General features: G+C 37.5%; 1 protein-coding gene and 1 pseudogene across 1 annotated transcript in view; one reads left to right on the top strand and one right to left on the bottom strand.

Moving 5' to 3' along the window:
• The first annotated feature begins 8,918 nt into the window (after positions 1 to 8,918).
• Positions 8,919 to 21,599, top strand: part of MEP1B (meprin A subunit beta) — a 44,008-nt gene continuing 31,327 nt past the window's right edge. Inside the window, exons 1-2 of the mRNA XM_039843812.1 lie at positions 8,919 to 9,193; positions 9,287 to 9,409. The gene's annotated coding sequence lies outside the window, so the exon portion shown is untranslated. The remainder of the gene's footprint in view (positions 9,194 to 9,286; positions 9,410 to 21,599) is intronic.
• LOC120590193 (uncharacterized) lies at positions 13,221 to 13,342 on the bottom strand (annotated as a pseudogene).

The following is a 21,599-nucleotide window of genomic DNA, read 5'->3' as shown; positions in this document are numbered from 1 at the left end:
CGTTACTATTGGTCTATTATTGCACATTCAGATTGCTTTCTGTTTCTTGAAATGCATGTCTGTGATGCTGTTATATTCAATCTTGCCTTTTTCTACCTGGCAACCAATCTGGAAACCAAACAACCAAGCTTGTTAGAATTGTATCTAAGTAACTAGTAAACAAGCTCTGACTGAAGGGATGTGAACTCCAAAGTAATGTAAATTTTAAGTTCATAGAATTCTTGAATGGTAGAGTAATAGAGCTTAAGCTCTAAGTCATTTAACCTTGGGTTTGAAACCAGGCCCCATCATTTATTAACTGTCACTTTAGGTAAATCATTTAATTTGAATAATACAATCTGTTTCCTCATCTATAAATGAGGGGCAGCAATGCCCCACCTCATAAAATCATAGTAAACGTTAAGACAATGCCGGATAGGTAGAAAACACTTGGCTTCAGCCATTTTTTAAAAATCTACTTTTACTACTTTTCTCCTGAAAAGAAAAGCTAGTTTTACTACTTTCAGCTTTTGAAATACTTTACTTATTATTTAACTTCGTGTTACAGTTAAAAAGTATCTAAAAATAAAGTACACCTTAAAATATACCCTGTATACATGATAAAAACCACTCGTTTCTAAGTGGTTAAGAATGTGTAAGAAAGAATTGAGAACCATATGATTTCACTCATATGTCAGATGCAAAACAAAGCAATAAATGAACAAGACAAACAAAAACTCATGGAGACACACAGTTTAGTGGTTACCAAAGGGAAAGGAGGGAGGGCAAAGGTAAAGGGAAATATATGGTGACGGAAGGAGATTGGACTTTGGGTAGTGAACGCACAATACAATATACAGATGATGTATTATCGAGTTGTACACTTGAAATGTACAATTTTATTAACTAATGTCACCCCAATGTGTTTAGTAAAAAAAGTGAGGGAAAAATGTAGATCCACAGCAGGAAAAATTGCTTTATAAAGGACACTAATGGAGAAAACTGATGAAATTTGAATGCTGACTATATTAGATGATATAACGTAAAATTTTCTTAGTTTGGTAGTTGTATCGTGGATATGTATGTATAATATTATAAGAGATTGCCAAACTTTACTAGATTGGCTATATCATTTACCAGCAATGTCTGAGGAGTCCTGTTTTTCTTCATCTTCATCAAGATTTGGTATTTCGAATATTTTTTATTTTAGTCATTCAATAACTATATAATGATATCTTATTGTAGTTTTAATTCATATTTCCCTAGTGGCTAATGCTGCTGAACATCTTTTTTTTTTCTTTTTTTCTTTTAATTAGTTTCAAGTATACAGTACATTGGTTAGACATCTATATAGTTCGTAAAATGATCCCCCTAATTGCTCCCTCCCCCACCGACCACCTCCCTCCCACCTCCTAGCCAATGTATTAATGCTAATTACATTCCCTATGCCGTGCTCCCCATACCTGTGACCATTCATCAGCTACTAATTTGTACTTCTTTAACCCTTCACTCCATTGTCCCAGCCCCCAGCACCCGCACCCCTCTGTCACCAAATTGTCCACTATATTTGTGAGTCTGTTTTTGATTAGTTTGTTCTTTTTATTCCTTAGATTCTGCATATTAGTGAAATCATATAGTGTTTATCTTTCTTCTGACTTAAATACCTTCTAGGTCCATTCTTTCTTCGGATTTCTTTGGCATTTTAATTATGATGTGTCTTGGGGTGGGCCTCTTTGCATCCCTGGTTTTTGGAATTCTCTGAACTTCCTGGGGTTTAATGTCCATTTCCTTCACCAGCTTAGGAAGTTTTCCATCATTATTTCTTCAAACAGCTGTTCAACATCTTGATTTTCTTTAGTTATGCCGAGTAGATGGATATTTGGACCCTTAATAGTGTCCCGTATGCTCCTTAAATTATTTTTGTAGTCTTGGCATCTCATCTCTTGCCATTCTGATTGTGTTCCTTGGCTTTCCCATCTTCTAGATAGGGCATTTGATCCTTTCCTTTATTCACTTTGTTTATTCCTTTGTTTATCGCATTTAATATACTTCTCATCTCAGATAATGTGTTCTTCATTTCAGACTGGTTCCCTTTCATAATTTCCATTTCCATTTTTATGTTTTTTATCTCTTTGTTGAAGTTCCCACTGAATTTTTCTACCCTTCCCAAAAGTTCATTGAGCATCTTTATAACCAGTGTTTTGAACTCCGCATTTGTTAGATTACTTGACTCCATTATATCTGGATCTCTGTTCTGTTCTCTCATATGGTTTCTGTTTCTTTGTCTTCCCATTTTGGCTGCCTTTCCGTGTCTGTTTCATGAACTAAGCAAAGCTCCTAAGTCTCCCGGTCTTATTAGTGTGGATTTGTGAAGTAGATGTCCAGTGGCACAGTCCTGAGAGAGGTTCAGCTGCAGGCCAAATTTAGCTCAATCTCTGCCCCTCTAGTGTCACCTGTTAAGATTCAGCAAGCAATCCACAGATGCTGTGCTTATAGTTGCCTCAAAAGGCCACACCAGAAACCAAGGTCAGCTGCTTCCAGTGTCATTCTAGGCGCTGCTCAGCAAGGAGCACCTGACTTGCTGAAGTTACACCTGGATGTGGCTTGGGTGGAGCCATGAGTTGGGGGGAGGCAGGGTTTCAGGGAATCTTCTGGGCAGAGCGACATCTATTATCCAGTTTGATGAACTCATGGCTCTGGTGGCACTGTGTCTGGCACACTGGTAGTGGTGGGGCTCAACAGGAAACAATGGATACCGCTGGCACTTCTGTACAGAGCAAGTCTCGTCTCAGCCCTCACTCCAACAATGATTCCTTTAAGTCCCTGGTGCCCCCTGCGCACAGCCGAATAGGTGCTTAGAGCGAGCAGGTCTGTCACTGTGAAAATCTGCTGGCGGACGTGGCCCCTTTAAGAGGCGTCTGCCGCTGCCGCAGCATCCGTTTCATTCAGCCGCTCCAGACCGGGCAGCCCAGCATCCCCACCCTGTCCTGCCTTCTCCTGTTGCAGGGTGATTTCTTGGATTCCCCCCTAGTTCATCCGTCAAGATCCTAGGTGATTTTTCCTTGCTGCTGCTCCTTATTTCCGTCACAACTTTGATTTGGTCACCAAAGGGATGAACAGAACCTCTATCATCTATACCATTTTTTTTTTTGTCTTGCTGTTGAACATCTTTTACTGTACTTATTTGCCATCTCTATATCCTCTTTAGTAAAATATCTGTTCATATCTTTTGCCTATTGTCTAAGTGGATTATTTGTTTCGCTACTGTTGGGTTTACAGAATTCTTTATTTATTTTGGAACCAAATAGTATGTCAGATATACAGTTTGAAGATATTTTCTCCCAGACTGTATGTAGCTTTTCTTTCCTTCTTAAAGAGGTTTTGCATAGAGCTAAAGTTTTAATTTTGATGAAGTCCGACTTATTGATATTTTTCTTTTATGGATATACTTTTGGTGTCTTGTGTAGGAACTCCTCACCTAGCCTTATGTCCTGCATATTTTTTCCTATATTTACTCCTAAAAGTTTTATAATTTTATGATTTACCCTTAAATCTATATTCCATTAATTTTTGTGTAAGGTGTGAGGTTTATGCTGAAGTTAATTTTTTTTTTTTTTTTGCCTATGATGTCCAATTGCTCCAGCACCATTTATTGAAAAGACTCCATCCTGCATTGAATTTGCTTTTGCATCTTTGTAAAAATTTATTTGATTGTACTTGTGTGGGTCTCTTTTTGGGTTCTGTGTTCTATTCCACTGATCTATATGTTTATCACTCCACCAATATGTATAGTGGATATGTAAAAGAATTTTTCTTAAGAGATACATCAGAAATATTAGGTCATGATATCTGTAATTTACTCTCAAATAGTTAAGCTAAAAAGAAAGACAAAATATTAACACCTAGAGACAATAAGTGAAGGATATACAATAACATAATAGCCTTGCAAATGATAATTTTGATTTTTTTCAAAATAAACTAAAAACTGTGGTCTTTTTTTGAAAGTATTTTTATTAGAGAGAAAAAATTATAATTATGTTCTGCCTTTTGAAATTTAAGCTATATTTTAAATTGGCAAATTGCAGAATTCCAGCAGTTTATGTGGAAGATTATGAAGAAGTTGATGGCTTAGCAAAAAGAAAATAGTGATTAAGTCTGTGAGCCTGCTTATGTGTGATGTGGTCTAAAATGATGATAAAGATCAAATTGATCTGAAGTTTGCACCCCTTACTATATACTCTCGAATTTCTCATCTTTTTCTGGTTAAAATCTTACAATGACTTTATTGTTCCCATGAGAAGAAGAAAGGAAACAAAAGTTCTTAACTTGGTTTACTTTATTCTTAGCCTTCCCAGCCTCATCTATCACTACTGTCCTTATTAGAGAACAGGGCATTATGGCCAGGGGTCACGTTCTTCCAAAATTTCCATACACGTTTTCACCAGAGTCTCTATACTGTTTCCTTGACATAGGACACCGTCACACTCTTGCCCTTCCCCATCTAGCTAAGTATGATCTGTTCATCTGAAGGCTCACTTCTCACCTTGTTTGCTCAAGGCACACCTGATGGCCCTGTACTGGTCAGGTCTTGCAATCTCTGCTCCCAGAGCACTCATTTCCCTCCTCCCCTAAAGGTATTTTCTGTACCTCCCAAATAAACTACTTACACTTGAATCCTTGTCTCAAGGTCTACTTCCTGTGGAACCCAAACCAAGACATACAACAAATCTCAGATTATGTCTCAGAGTGTAGACTAGCAAAATCAGCATTACTTGGAAATCTGTTAGAAAAGCAAACACTTAAGCTCTGCTCCAGACCTCTGATACAGAAACTCTGGGGTTGGGATGAGCAATTTGTGTTTTAACAAGGCCTCAAGGTGGTTCTCATGCACTTGAGAATTTTAAGAACCGTTGGAGTAGATTATCCTATCTTTCCCAAACAGAAAATCTCTCTCGGTCTTTTTTCTCTTGTTCCAAATATATCTCTAAAAAGTTAAAGAAAATCTTCAGAATTTTTCAAGAGTTTTAGATATTCTGAGCACTAAACTTCTTGAAATGACTCTTAAAAGTTTTAGGCCATCAGTGCTATTTATCCTTGTATATAGTCACATTTACAAGACTGATTTTATTTTTAAAAATTTGATGTCATTTGAATGTGCAATTACTTTGATTTATTTAAATATATCTCTCCTTCTTTTCTCATTGAGATCAATTTATGATAACATTGTTAGACTATCCTTTCTAGTAATGTATTTCTTTTTAATTTTTTAAAAGTTTTATTGAAGTATAATTGATATACCACACAGATCACCCATTTAAAGAGAACAATTAAATAGTGTATAGCATATTTACAGAGTTGTGCAAACACCACAACAATCAATTTTAGAACACTTTCCTCATCTCCTAGCAGAACTCATTAGCAGTGGGTCTCCAACTTTTTTCTTTTTGAAGTCTCTGAGCCAGGGATCATAGTACCTTCATCTGAACTTGTTGAAATATGATATTCCCACCCCTCTACTAATTCATGAGTCTTCCTCCAGAGAGAAATTTTCCTAAAAAATATTTTTTTCCCAATCTATTCAGACATTCAATTCAGAATTTTTTTCAGTTGTATCTTAATAATTTGATAATTTGCTTTATATCAGGAGATATTTATTCCCCATAATGTTTAACACTATCACAGTCTTCGAATATTGAATCTCTAACTGAATCTCTGTTTGAATCTTGTGCTTCTGTAATGAAAACCAGATACCTGCCAGTTTAACTTCTTTGGTCAAACTATTAGTGGAGTTTTGAACACAGGAAGATTAACCTCATTAACTTTCTTTTACTATAGAAATGGAGGCAGATAGTCCTCTTGTTTACAGGAATGCAGTTCCATAAAGAGAAATATTTGATAACCTTATAACTTGAATGTTGTTCTTGAAAATGATAAATTGTATAGTCTTTTGCTCTTTGATATTTACCAATTTCTGCACACTACAGATGAAATTCCTTAGCATGGAAATCACTACAGTTTCCATTAGTCCATTATACAATCTACAATCTAGTTTTAATCAACTATTTGAAATTCTTCCCACATATTCTGCACTTACTCTCATGTCTTTTTTCTTTTTAGTACTTCTGCTTTGAATGCCTTCTCCTTACCTTATCTTGCTAAAATTCTGTTTATTCACTCTTATAGCTACAGCTTCACAACATAAATTGAATAGCTGAGGTAGATATATGTTCTAGTGAATGAGATATATCAATGAAAAAAACAGACAAAGATCTCTGCCTTCAGGAAGCCTATATTCTGCCCCAACCCCAAGCAAAATATATTACTTCAGTAGCAAATTTTTTATACCTCTATCAGAGCGTTACAATGAGTTTATATAGGTCTCCCAACTAGACTAGTGGTTTTCAACACTACCTGCTCAATCAAATACCTGGAAAATTTTGGAAAAACAGCCACATCCAAGTTCCATCTCTAGAGATTTTGCTTTATTTGGTGTAGAGCAAATAAATCAAAATATACAGCCAGGATTAGGAACCACTGCAGCAGACCAGATTGAAATTTTTGAGGCTTGTGACTATGCTATTCACTTGGTATTGTCAATACTTAACACATAGTGGGCAATTGATAAATGTTTGTTGAACTGTTTTGTGGCAGTAAGGAGAAAGGGTATTGGCTCTCCCTTCACTGAGCTACTAAGATCGATAGTCTGTATGAGGCCTTTAGAAAATTGGGGTAATTTTAGGTAATTATTAAGATGCATAATCAATAAAAATTAATAGGTGGACAATGTTCAGAAAAACTAGAGAAAGCATTTTATAAAGGAAAAAAAAGGCATGGATTATAAATTAGGAGAAGCTGAAGAGGCGATTCATGAAAGAGAAGTAGTTAAAAACATACCACCCTTATATTTATTATATTCTATAATTTTAATGTACTTTGGGCCCACTGTGTTGATTGTCACAATGATGATGTGTAGACAGGGCAAATATCTCCATTTTACAGATGAGGAATCTGAGTCAAGGTAGATGAGGTTAGGTGACTGGTCCAAGGTTGTATTAGAATCTAATTCCTAATTCTTAATCCAATATTCTTTCCAAGACACTGGTTGTTCACAAAAAGTGAAATTGCCTGTGATTTTGGCTGTCAGGCAGAGACATTTATGATTTCCATATTCTCCTTCTTCTACATGGCTGGGTCTCCCTGCCAAGGGGACCCCCTTCTGGGTCCAGGTCTCTGTAGTTATCTATTAGCCACCAAGGCCCTAGATGATGTCTTTGATATGCCTTCCTTGTATTTCTCTTCCAGGACTGACACTCAAGGACTTTAGCTTATTTAACTTATTTAATGAATAATTTATATCAGTGGTCACCAACCTTTTTGGCCCAGGGACCGGTGCTCGCGCTGGGGAGTGGCTGCAAATACACATGAAGCTCAACCGCTGCTCATCTTTTGCTGTGCACCTCTGTGCTACACCCTGGACAGACAGTATTTAGCAGGAAGACAGTCCCTGACCACATGACATTTTACAGTGGTGGGTGAGGGACTAACATTAAGTATTCACACATGCACACATGCTCATGCATGCACGCACACACACACACACACACACACACACACATGAATCTAAAATTGCAACTGATAAATTCTACAGAGGTACGTGATGCTATGAGAGCACAAAATAGCAGGATCTGACTGTGTCAGAGGTCACAGAAAAGACCCCAGCTGAAACCTGATCTGAGGAAGTAGGCATTAACTAGTCAAAAACAGGGGTAAATAAGTAAACCAGTTCTTCCAGTCTTTTCTAGCATTGCAAACTCCTTTTGAACTTCAAAAAGTTTCTCCCCACAAGACTACTCATTGATTTTTATGATTGAAGAAAGACGTAATACTATTAATCCAGTAACAGCTCTAAATGGATTTATAATTTATTAATCACTCGACATTTATAGACACTAAACCATATATTTTATTTTATGGGATAGTATTTTTTGACTATACAGATGCTACAGTGTGTGTCCTCATTATTTTCTGGAGCTTCTCAGGGTTTGGTGTCTGTGGGTTGTCTATCTCTGAGCTAATTTGTGGGCATCTCCATTGAGAGAAGAGAAAGCAGGAGCTTTTCTCTTTTCTGTTTTTGTCTCCCTTAGTAGGTACCAAAAGTGTATTTTTCAGTGATTTCTTAGAGGCATCAGTCTCAGCCAGTTTCTAGTCCAATTTCAAGGAATGGATGGGCTGTGTAAAGAAGAAGTGTTGCTTTAGAGTAAATAACTTTGAAATGGGAAAATTATATTAAGGAAAGAGAGAACGAACATTAGGTAATGCAGTGTAATACCCTATGGTTCAGTGTAAGATTTTTTTTTTTTTTTAAGTTCTCATATGATTGTAAGATTTTTTTTTTAAGTTCTCCCTGTGGTTCAGTGTAAGATTTTTTTTTTTAAGTTCTCCAAAAATGTTTAAACAAGTCTATTAAAAGCCAGATCCTGGAATGCTGCACAGACTGGTGAAACTGGGAATAAAGTCTCAGAGTGGTGGAGTGTGTGCTTTGCCACCAAAACAGCAGCTTTTCACTCTGCTTGGAATGTCTAACCTCCTCCCATCCTTGAAGACATCACTGACCCCTTCAGAGAGACTCAATGCTCTTTTCCAGGCCCCCAATGTACGACGATCCCTAATATAAGAAGATTACATTACAACAATTGTCTCGTGGTCCTGTATGTCTCCTTACAATGCTAGGAGCTCCTCAAGGCAGTGGCTAATAGGTGCTCAATAAATGCTTGTGGGCTACTGAGGTTGTAAAATAAAAATATGTGGTAATTTGGGAGAAAATTATAATTATGTCTAACTCCAAAGTAACCTGTAACCCTGCCATGATTTTAAGCTCTTGGGACATTTGTTATCCTGAAGGATATAAAATATTGTAATCCATTTTCAATACGACAGGAAAACTGGCAGCTCTTGGGGATAGCACATATTTCTACTCTTTATCTGTTAGATAAGCCACATGTTGTTCCTAAATGCCAGGTTAGTGGGAGCGATGAAAATGGAGAAGAGATGAGAAATGGCATCAAATTACAACTGTAGCTAAGCAAGCCACACATTAAGGCTGGTTAAAACACATGCACATAACAGCCACCAGGTGGCAGCTTAGACCTATTACATACAGATCATTAAAAGACCTAACTGCTCGGTCTATGGCCAGAGTGAGAACAGAGAGCAGGTAATAAAGAGGCAGTTCGTATGGGGAAAGGGAGAAAAAGACCGTGATTTGTTGTACTTGCTGTCTACATCTTTAAAATTTTGTTTCTCTTAGGAAAAAAGACATGTACACACATGTACACAGCAGAGTCTCGTAAATGCACACTTAACTTGTGTCACCCTCAGGAAGCCCCACTGTGAATCTGATGTTTCAAGCATGAGTTGGCAGTTTCTTCAGGTAAGCTTCACTTCCTTTGAACCTCTCACAGTGTGCTTTTATAGACTATTTAAGCAGTTCCTGGAGATAATTTTACTTTTATTTGGTTTTCCCCTGATGTATTTACTTTCAAACCTAACCCTCTTATTAAGTGCTACTTTACTCTGCTTATAAAAATAAACATATATAAAATATGTGTGTGACATATATATTTATACATCTATTTTATATGTTATAAAAATGTAACAGGAGTTTGGGTTTTAAGCAACACAGCTTCCTGTTCTCCTGGCTTAGCACTCTGAAAATAAAGTGACTCTAATTTCTCCACTGCAAAGCAAAACAGAACGAACAAAAAAACCCTGTAACATATACTGATAAATCAGGGAACCATTGCTTTTCAATCACACCTCGAATACAGTAGGTACTCCGTATGTTTGCTTAACTGAACTAAAGGGAAACCGAGATAAAGTGACCAAGAAGAGGAAGGGGCAGACTTAGCAGCAAAGCAAAAATTCAACATAGTGTAGAGGATCACAGAGGGTCATACGTTATTCAGCATAGTGTAGGTGGCAAAAAGCAACACAGGAGAAAGAGAACGCCCACTTCTCTTCTTCTTCTCTGAGTAAACCTGTTCCTTCCAGGAGTCGGTGAAACTCAGGATCCTCTCTTCAATTTTGACCCAAACTGTCATCATGTCCACATGTCTTTCTAGTGATTTGAACACCAGTTCCTCTAACATGATTGTCAAACGGGAAAAATAGGGATGTTGTGAAAGTGACTGCTTGAAGGCAAAGTTTATGAGGACGAACATGCTGTTTTGTACTCTCATGTTTCCAGTACCTTGTACAGAGTAGGCACTTAGTAAAGACTGGTTACAAATCCATCTTGCCCCAAAAGAAGTCCAAAAGTTAATCACTGCATCACGTGAATGTACAGAATTCTGCTAGATGTGTCCAGGTGGAAGAAGGAGACATTAACTGTGAGAAGCTTTCAAGAGAAAGAGTGGCTCCGAGAGGAACAAAATGAGTTCTAGGTCTGTCGATTTTGAGAGATGTCCAGCAAGAGTTGGATTTTGAATCTGAAGCTTAAGGATAGGAGGTCATCGGAACCATGAGAACGGATTAGATTACTCAGACTAACAAATAAAAACATTTAACACCTACTTATGTATTTATATGTATTAACTTATTTAACCCTCCCCCAAAATCTATTCTGCTCAATAGATTATCCCATTTATGTAGAAATAGGAGATTACAAATAAGAGAACTTCCATAACTTCCTCACCTCCTTCTGCCTACTTGCCTCATGTACTAGGTCTACTAGGTCTATTACTTTTTTTCAGAGTGCAATCTCCCCACTTGTATACTAGATCTCGTCTTAGTAAAGGACATTGTTTCAGCGATTGTCCCCTCTCTCTGTCCATCATAAAATTTTCCCTCCCTACTGGATCATTCTTATCAGCCTATAGTCTGATGTTCTTTCTCTCAGTTCAAACAAAACCAAAACCAGACCTCTCCCTTGACCCCATTCTGTCTACCAGCTCTGTAGTCTCCAAGCTTTTTGGTACCAGGGACCAGTGCTCCTATGAGAACCCAATGCCTGATGATCTGGGGTGGAGCTGAGGTGGTGATACTAGTGCTAGAGAGTGGCTGCGAAAACAGAGAAGCTTCAGCTAGCTTGTCCCCGGTTCCTAACAGGCCGCCAGTACTGGTCTGCAGCCTGGGGGTTGGGGACCTGTGTACTAGTTACGATCCATTTTTGTTCTTTCTTTTACATCTCCAAAGAGTTGTCTATACTCACTGTCTCTAACTTCTCTATTTCATTCTTGTTTGACTCCACTATGGCTTTTATTGCTTTTAGTCTGCCAAGATTGTTCTTAACAAGGTGGTCAAAACCTCCATTTGGCTAAATACAACGATTAGCTCTCAGCTCCCATCTGACCTGTCTGTAGCATCTGACTCAGTTGATCATCCCCCAACCCCCTTCTTTTTGCCTCTTGCTTTGGAGGCTACCACACTCTCTTGGTTCATCTCTTGCCTCTCTGGTCATGCTTTCTTAGTTTCTCTTGCTTATTCCATTTGTATCCCTGGGCTTATTTCAGCATTCCTGATTGCACTGATGTATGGCTGTTCTTCAAATGCTTGTTGAAATGGTTCTTATATCGTAGGGTTCTTCATTAATAACTTAAATAAAATCTTTGACATGGATACATTTGTATTTGCATGAGAGTCATATTTTTTTTTTTGAAAATTATACTTTAGCAGTATTGTGCCTTAATAGATTCTGTGGAAAATGTGATTAAATCAAAATTCACTTGCCTACAATCTTTAATGGAATTAGTCTATACAAGTAATATATTCTATAAAGTAATTCAACTGTACAGAAGCCAGCAGGCTTAGAAATCTTAAACCCTGGAACAATCATGATGTCCCACTTCCTACTTTAAAATAAAAAACAATATTAATGTTAAAGAAAACTTTAGGGTTTTTTTTAGTCATGAGACAATTTGGTCATAAGCAGATATCAAAGTTTTACGATAGTTTTATGTGCAAAGGAAGATGCCTTTAGGCGGCTAATTCAAAAATTTATTCTCACTAGGGATATTTTATAGAAAAAGAGAACATTTTTATAATCATTGTGAGATCAAATACAAAAATAAAATAAGTTTGGTAAACAGGCAACTGATATTCAAATGGGTAGGTAGGGAACTAGATTCCTCAAACAAATCTTAGTCCCCTTGAACTTCATCAGCAGATGGCTTATGAATTTTATCAGGAATGCTCATTTCTTCCCAGGAGGATGTTCTTTCTAAGTCCAGGTTTGGGACAATTTTTTGTTTACACTAATTTTAGAGTTTAGTGTAAATATAACAAAGTACACGAAAGTTCTGAATTTTCTTGACTTCCTTGGTACTTTCAAATAAATCTATCAAATTTCAAATACTTTTCAAGTGTTTTTTTCTTCTCTTGTAGGTCCCAAGCAAATATTTAGTCTAATGGAAAGGTCCACAATTAAACAAACAAAAAAGCCCTCTTCTTGCTCCTGTGCTTCTGTTCCTTTGTTCAGAATTGACTCTTATTGGCAGCTTATTGTGTATTTCTTGTACATGTGCTGAGCACAGACAAGCACAGACCTGTCTGAAACCTTTATTTATCTTTCTCCTTTTCACCTATAGAGATCAACCCCTCTCACCCTGTCACAGATGAATGATCAATGAAGTCCAATTGGAGGAAGAAACCATAAGACAATTTCTCCCCTCAGTGCAACTTGTCACTACTCAAGGTGACAAAGATGCGCTTATCTGGCGCTTTTTCAGGAAACCACACACGCAGCTTTTCGGGTGGGGTCAGAGGAAAAGTCAAGAGAGATGACCCAGGAGAATCCCGACTCACACAGGACACGGCACCCTCCGTTAGAGGCTCAGTGAGCTGGGCAGAGGAAAGCCCTGCTAAGTTCCCAGGAAGCCAAAACGCTGGAGGAACATTAAGACTGGGGCTCTTTTACTTTTCTCAGAAGGTGATGTGCGGAGGCAGGGGAGGGAGGGCGGCAGGAGAATGTCAGGAAGCCCGTGAGGAAGGGGAAGAGGATGCTGCGGTTGAGAGTCTTCCCAGGACCTAACTTCTGAGACTGTGCTCCTCATGGAAGCAGCCATGAGGACAAGTTACAACTTCAGGCCAGTGCAGCTTTGACGCTTTTGAAGGCCTGAGCTCGCCCACTTATTTGGAAAAGCTTTTAATTTCCTCGTAATTTTTTTTTTTTAATAACAGTCTTTTCTTTTTTTTTTAAGGCGAGGCAACCATTGGTTGACCTCACAGATTGCAAGGACCTTGTCAGCCTACAGCAGCACCTGGTCTTCCTAGGTGGTCTCCCATCCAGGTACTAACCAGGCTCCACCCTGCTTAACTTCTGAGATCATACGGGATCGGACTTGTTCAGGGTGGCATGGCCATAGACTAATTTCCTTCTAAAATTTATTTCATCTTTAACTCTCAATGTACTGACATTCCATATTATATAAATATGTTTTTTTCCCATCATAAAGTAATAATTCTGTTTGAAAATATATGACTATAAGTCACTTAATTTTTATTGATATAATCATGTTTACTTGAGATTTCTTTGCAAAGTGAGAAAATCTGATCTGTAAATTTTTTTCAAATGCAAGCATATTGATGAATAGTCAATGGAACGACAGATGAGTTTGACATGAGATTTGGTACAAGATTTAATTAGACATTTATTAATTACATATCTGTAGTTTTATTTTTAGTTTAGAGAAAATCCCCCCCACCCCATCCCTGCTAGGTTTGTCTCAAGCATTTGTGTAGACAGCATTGTTCAAGCTCATTGGCTCTAGGCCCTGTTTCTATGGCGCCTAATGGATAAAACAGCTTACGGGCCTCTGGCTTGAAGGTTTGAGCTGCTTCCTGGAACTGTCATAAAAAACTGCCTATTCCTTCATGAGAATTCAGTGTGATGTCCACCCAGGGAAGATGGGTACAATAGAAAAAGGCAGCTCTCACCCCTAACATTCTTGGGCTATGGACCCTTTCGTTAATCTGGTGAATCCTTTATCAGAATAAAGTTTTAAATGTGCAAAATAAAATACATAGGGTTACAAAGGATACCAATTGTATTGAAATACATTTAGCAAAAAGAATAAGTTCGTGATATAGTAATACATGTGTTTATTAATATATTAAATGACAAGGTCTATCATTTGGGCCAAATAACCGTCATAATTCAAAGCAGCAATAAGTAGAAACAATATTTTGAGATAACGACACTTACTGTGATCTTGTTAGGTAGCTAGTCAGACATGAGCAACAGGGGGAGCAAAGGAATAGGAGTCCAGCTTTGTAACCATAGAAACTTCCCTTGAAGACCTTCCTTAAAGACTTCCCAGAAATACCTCACTTTTAGGGTTATAAATTACCCAAAATCCTAGGGCACAAAGGCCTTAAAAGCTGCTGGCCTAAACCAGCTACAAACACATGCACAGAAAATGCTGCCCATAACTTCATCCTCATTATACCATCATTATAATATCATGATTATGCCTGGAAGTTCATGAATCTAATTATAACAGGTTGAATTCTGGGTAAGCACCTGCGCACTAGGCAAAGTTATATAGCAGCCAAGTGTCAATCAAGGTGACCTCACTTGCCAGTCAGTTAGGAATGTCTTTAAGACCATCCTATTATGGCCCCCAAATATAACACAGATCTCTCCTTTCCCTGGCATAACAGCTCTCCATCTTCCTTGGCTGTAACTCATACTCCCTCCTTAGGCGTACGTAACCTCATTTCCATGTGGCAAGTTGGTTTTAGGCTTGACCTGTCTTCTAGCTCATAATGTGCTTTTAATAAACAAATATTTTTCATGTTCACTGAATTGAAATTCATTTCTTCGGTAGTGAAAAGTACCTAGAGATGTGTGTTACTGGAACTCTGATCGCTCCAACGGTGACAATCTGATATGAAAATATTTGTTATTTCTATTGGTGCCAGTTACAGGTAATGATACTCCTATTTGGGTTTGTTGCCTATTTTTGCAATGGAGAGAAATGCTACATTTTAATTAGAGGTTGATGGAATTGAGATATAATTATTTTGTCCATTGAATTTACAGGACCCCTGATTTCTCTCCATAGCTCTAGACATCAAGTTAAGATCCAGTGGAGGGTGAAGGATGCTCTACTATCAGGAATTGTTATGTGGGAGGATTACAGACACCAAATGACTATCAAACCTGAGAGATGCTGAGGCTGAGTCTCTGAATCTCTCAACCCTAGAACCACTGCCCCTAACCCTCCCAATATAGTATCAGTTAGACAGAAAATAAGTGCCCTTGAGTATTAGAAATGTTTAAAGTGATTCTCAATCTCCAGTTCAAGGCTGGAGCTGTGATTCTGAATTATACTTTCTATTCTCTGGGTAAATGACCCTCAGACAGCTCTCCTGATGTACCCCACCTTAGAAACTTCTAATTTCTTCCTAAAATGTATTTCATCTTTAGTTCTCAAGTTTACATTTTACACCATACCACCACTAACCCACCTATCCATCCATCCATCTATCCATCCATCCATCCATCCATCCATCCATCCATCCATCCATCCATCCATTCAGCCGGCCAAACACTTAACCATACATTTAATAATGGTACCATGCCGTAAAAGTATGAATGTGTAACTTATCTTCCTTCTTCATAATCTCATATTGGGAAATATCTACATTAGGGTAAAGGATCATCTATGATAGAGCTATCCTCAGAAGTTTCTAAGAAAATAAAGCACATCACGTCATTTCACTCTGTAGGACTGGTTTGAAGGCCAATTTGTGAAATATTTAGGTTATTCTTGGCTCTTGGTTCTCAGACTTGAAATGCCTAATTCTTGATAGTAAAATTCCCCAGTCTACATGTAAGATGACACTTGTTTCCAAGATTGCTCATTATCTATTTTTTTCCTCTTTCCGTTCTCAGATGAAGATGGATCAGCAAACTGTACTTCCTGTCTGCTTTGTCAAAAAGCAATAATGACTCAATCTGCTGTGTCTGTGAGGTGTTCTTTCGTGTTCTAGGCTCTTCAGAACTCTCATCTGGGTAGCCAGCTCCATGGAAACACTAAAAAGTGGCTTAAATTATGGCACTTGAATTGTGACACTTGAAGCAAATGTTGTTCTTTCCTTTTCATTCTTACCCAAACCTGCAATGAATCACATCTCACCTACTCCAGGCACACCTTACCCTTCTAGCCACACAGACCAAAGTCAACATTTGGAAGGCTCAGAACACACAGCAGCACCTGTCAGAGCAAAAGTCCTTGATCATAGAACAGCTGAGCATTATTTTTCTATTATCCAGAGGTTCCCACGATGTATGTGTAAGAAGTCACCTGCTGCTGCTTCTCACTACCATGGTAGGGATCTGAAAATCTGGTGCTCATGACACTACTGCTGTGATTCTCTTCCCCATCCAAAGGCACAGGTTGTAGTTCAGAATCATATGGCTCCCTCTCTCCCTCTTAGCTCATTAGGCACTTTGGTGACCAGTAAACCTTGTCAAAACCAGGCTCTCTGTAGCCTTGGTCCACTTGGACTGGCCCAAGAGTCTATCTTCTCTTTTGGTTGGCTTCCAAAATTCAGATACAGACTATATGCAAGCATTTCTCTGCTTAACTCAGGCACTTGGCACATACCTATTTTTTATAACACTGATAAGATTAAGGCCTTACAGTTGATTTAAATGCCAACTTGGTTTAAATGCTCTTGTAAACTATTTAAGGCAAGGATCATACTATTTGTTTCTATATCTCTATCATGGCTGTGGCTCTCTATGAATATTTTGGAATGAATACATGAATCTATTAATTAAAAATATTTAGTTTCCTTCAATTATTCCCTTTGTTCATAAACTTAACATATATATTTCTGGTTCATGTACTAGTTTGGTCTATATTCCAGGCACTGACTTTACATTTGTAATTTTTAATATGCTAATCATGCCCATTTATTTTATTATTTCTATTTTATGTCTAAGAAAGTTGAGACTCAGTTTAACTTTCCCATTCTCAGGTAGCTAATAAATATTTGAACTTCTTAGCTAAGGGTTCACATCTTAGTCTTTTTGAATCTCGTTCTAGCTTTCCTCTCACTGTAAGGCAACAGTTCTCAAAGTGTGGTCCACATAGCCCTGAGTGTCCTTGAGACCATTTCAGAGGTCCACAGGTCAAAACTATTTTCATAATTATACTGACTTTTTTTTTAACTGTCTTGACAAACATTTTGATATAAAAGCAGTGAAAAGTAGTCATTGTATTCTTCCTCACCATGTACTTGCAGTAAAAACTACAACAAAATGTAAATGTATTAACATTTGGGAGGTCTAGATTTTCTAAAAGATGAACGAATGATGTCACAAATCTTGTGATTTGGGTAAAAGATTCAAAATGCAAGATAGACCAGTGGATTTTAATATAACAGAGTACGATAAGTTCATTGGTTTAAGAAAATACAGCTTGTTGAGTTTGGGTGTAGTATTTAAGAACAGCCACAATTATCTAAAAAGGCTATTAAAATACTCCCTTTTTCAATTACATTTCTGTTTGAGGCTGAATTTTCTTCATATATTTTAATTGTGACAACATACTGCAATGGGTTGAATGCAGAAGCAGGTCTAAGAATCCATCTATCTTCTGTTAAGCCAGAGATTAAGAGATTTGCCAAAATGTAAAACAATGCCACTCTTCTCACTATATTTGTTTTTGACTATGTACTTTTTTATTAATATATTATTTGTTAATATACAATCAGTTTCCAATTGGTACTTTTAAATGATTTAATAAATATTTTAAAATTTTCTCAGTTTTAATTTCTAATCAGGTCAATATTGATAGAGAACTCAAAATAATAAAATCTCTTTGGGGATCTGCAATCATTTTTCAGAATGAAACAAGGTCTCAAGACAAAAATGTCAGGGGACTGCTATAGAAGAATGCACATGTGACAGGAAGGAACAGGAGCCAAACACATACAGCAGAACTCTTAAGAGACCTTTCCTATTCACAGTTGACAGCAGCGAAATGAATCATACATCCGATCTTTTCTTTCTTAGTAATTTTTGTGGTTAAAGTGGCCCAGGCTGAATGTGACTGTGAGTTAAAAGCTGGAGCCCAGAAAAACAGAAGGGAGAAAGACTATCCTCTCAAATTTCCTTTGCTTCTGTCCAGCAAATTTTCTCCTGCTAAGATGCAGCAAATGCTTAAACAATGCCATCGACCCTCATGCACTTGAGCAAACCAGCATAACAGAACCGAGTTCACTCTCCAACCACCAGTCTAGTCTACGTGACTCTGTTTACCTTTTGTTCTCTTTCTGTTGTTGCACTGCAGGTAGTGTCATTTATACATTCTTTAGAAAGTATCTGTCATTTTAGCACATGCTTAGGTGGCTTTCCTCAACACCAACACACTGTAAAAAAAAAAAAGCCATTGCAGTGGAAAACAAGCTAGACGATGCATAGTGTTGTACACAAAGAAGGTACAACTTGCTCGTTGTTAAATCAAATTAATTGAACTTTGGTGATCATATACAGTAGTTCCCTCTTATTTGTGGGAGATACAGTCCAAGACTCATAGTGGATGAAATTGAGGGTAGTATCAAACCCTATATATATTATGTTTTTTCTTATACATAGATACCTTTTCACTTAAAGGGAGCACTAAACTGCTTCTCTTTGGCATTTCTGAATTGCCAGCATCACTATTCTTGTGATTTGGGACCATTATTAAGTAAAATAAGGATTACTTGAACACAATCACTGTGATACTGTGACAGTCGATCTGATAACCAACATGGCTACTAAGTGATTAATGGTGGGAGTGTATATGGGATAGATACATTGAACAAAAGGATGATTCACATCCCGGTTGGGATGGAGTGGGATGATGTGAGATTTCATCACACTACTTAGAGTGGCACACAATTTAAAACTTGTGAATTGTTTATTTCTGGAATTTTCTATTTAATATTTTCAGACTCTGATTAGATAACAGTAACTGAACCACAAACAGTGAAACTGTGGATAAGGAGGGACTATTGTATAAGGGGCCTACAGCAGCATCACCTTAGCTGACCCAAATATCCACTGATACTTTCAATTTATGTGTTATTGAGGAGAAGCACTTGTGTGATTGTTTGAGATGTGAGATGCACTGGCTGGTTTTTTCATGGAAAACCATATTTATTTAAAGAAAAACTGACAAATTATGGTAATTAGGTATTTGGCAGAAATTTTCTTGAAAATGAATGGAACAAGACTACGCTGAAATACATTCATATTGATAAATGGCTTTTTAAACTGAGTTAGTGTTGGGCACACATAATCCCACCCTCTGGAAGTATTCTTTTGTCACTTTGCACATAAGTCTGATTTGGCCCAACCAAATCATTAAGCAGTGATATGTGCACAGAAAACCCATACTAATACATGAAAACAAAGCCTTGCGTTGCTTCTCAGTGGGAAATATTAGTTCTTGCAGAAAAAAAAAATTTGTATCACAAAAACACGTGATTTTATTGGCTTCTGTACCAATAAAAAATTTTATGTGCCTAGCAGAGATGAGGTAGGCTATAAAAGCAATTCATAGACACTGATTTTCAATAATTCATTTCCATTTCTTTCAACAAACATTTAGCAAATGCCTTGTAAGTGCCAGGTATTGGAGATACATATTTCAGTGAGACTGGTTTCTAGTTAGTTAATTAGGAGAGAAAGTTTTATAAAATACAGGCATAACTCATTTTATTCCACTGTATTGCGCTTCACAGAAGTTGCATTTTTTTACAAAATGAAGGCAAGACCCTCCACCAGCAAGAAGATTATGACTTGCTTTATTGTGGTGGTCTGGAACAGAACCCACAATATCTCCAAGGTATGCCTGTAACTATAAGCCTGGGTAATAAGTGCTGTATGTAAGTGCAACCAAAACACAGAAGCAGAAGTAATTAATCCCTTCTTCCAGATGTTTGCAGGCCTGAGCTACAGGGGCAGTAATCTAGATTCGAGTTTGAGGGTATTAAACTCTCGAACTGTAGACCTAGACCTGTTCCAGCTTAGGGTGAATTCTTAGTGGCATCAAGCCAGCTGAGCTATATTAGTGTTGCTGAACTTGCAAGTCAACTGGTGATCCTTTTGTAGCGGTGAAGGGAAGCTGTTAATTTCATCATGCTGTAGCAATTTTTCCCCACTGTTCCTTTGTAGACTGGCTCCCAGCATAAAACCTCTCTGTATAAAACCAGTCCAGGAATTTGAAGTAGGATCATCCTGTGTAGGAACAGAATTGTTCCTCACTGCCTCAGCCAACTGGCTTCTTGAAATCTAGAGGAGTAGTCCTGGTCCTTTGATATTTTCCTAGTGTCAAAGATGTGATTGTATTGTCATTCATGTTCATCATGAATTATAATATATAGTGGTGTGGCTGACAGTCAAAACAATTGTGTTAAGTGGTAACAATAACCACCTCCAGTATGACCAGTAGCTATCCCATAAACAGGTGATCATGAAGAGTCTGACAAATGAGAGAAGCAAAAAGATAATTGTGATGGTTCATTTTATGCGCCAATTTTGCTAGGCCATGGTATCCAGATATTTGGTCAAACACAAGTCTAAATGTCACTGTGAAGGTATTTTTTTATATGAGATTAATATTTAAAACAATAGACTTTGAGGAAAGCAGATTACTCTCCTTAATGTGGGCGAGCCTCATCTAATCAGTTGAAGGCCTTAAGAGATAAAAGACAGAGGTGCCCAGGAGAGACTGCATTTGGACTCAAACTGCAACATCAACTTTTCTCGGGATCTCCAGCTTGCTGGCCCATTCTGCAGATTTTGGACTTGCCAGCCTCAATGATTGTATGAACCAATTTCTTTAAATATATTTCTCTATCTCTATACACATTCCACTGGTTCTGCTTCTTTCAAGATCTCTGACAATACAGTAACATACCACAATTTTGAAAAATGAAGAGGTATATGGGGTAAAGGGGGTCAAATGTGTGGTGACAGAAAGAAATCTAACTATGGGAGGTGAACAGACAGTATAAATATGTATATGCCTTACTGTTAAAGTAGACAGATGAAACTTATTGGATTTCGTTAACTAATGTCACCATAAAATAAATAAATAAATTTTTTAAAAAAAGGAAAAAAAAAGAAAAATGGAGTGAGAGATGATGATTTGGAAATTTTAGTCTGCTTAATTCCAAGGGATACAGATGTCTTACGAGCTTTTCTGCTCTTTAATTGTCTGGGCCCCTATCGAATTTGTGTTCCATAGCTGCCCAGGGACTCCTTTTGTCCCCACACCCCCTTTTCCTAGATCCATTTAAATTAATTTAAATTCAAATATATGTTCTTCCCCAATATGTTATAGAAATATGTAAGATTTCATAAAGAGCTAATACTGGTAAACTCATGAAATAACAAAAACTTTTTTGGGTGAAGAAGAATCTGATGAAGGAAATTGGCATTACAAGAAGAAAGATACAAAGTCTTAGATGCAATCTCTGTACTGTTTACTGTTAGAAAGCATTTTACACTCACATTCCTATAACCTCAGGTCTAGAATGTACTTATATCCCATGGGGATTTTGAGAATCACATTTCTAAAAGAAATATGCTTTCCTGATGGTTCAAGGGGCTCTCAGAG

This window comes from Pteropus medius, unplaced genomic scaffold (assembly GCF_902729225.1).
Source record: "Pteropus medius unplaced genomic scaffold, Ma_sr-lr_union100, whole genome shotgun sequence".
Taxonomy (NCBI): domain Eukaryota; kingdom Metazoa; phylum Chordata; class Mammalia; order Chiroptera; family Pteropodidae; genus Pteropus; species Pteropus medius.
This window is presented reverse-complemented; position numbering and strand designations above follow the sequence as displayed.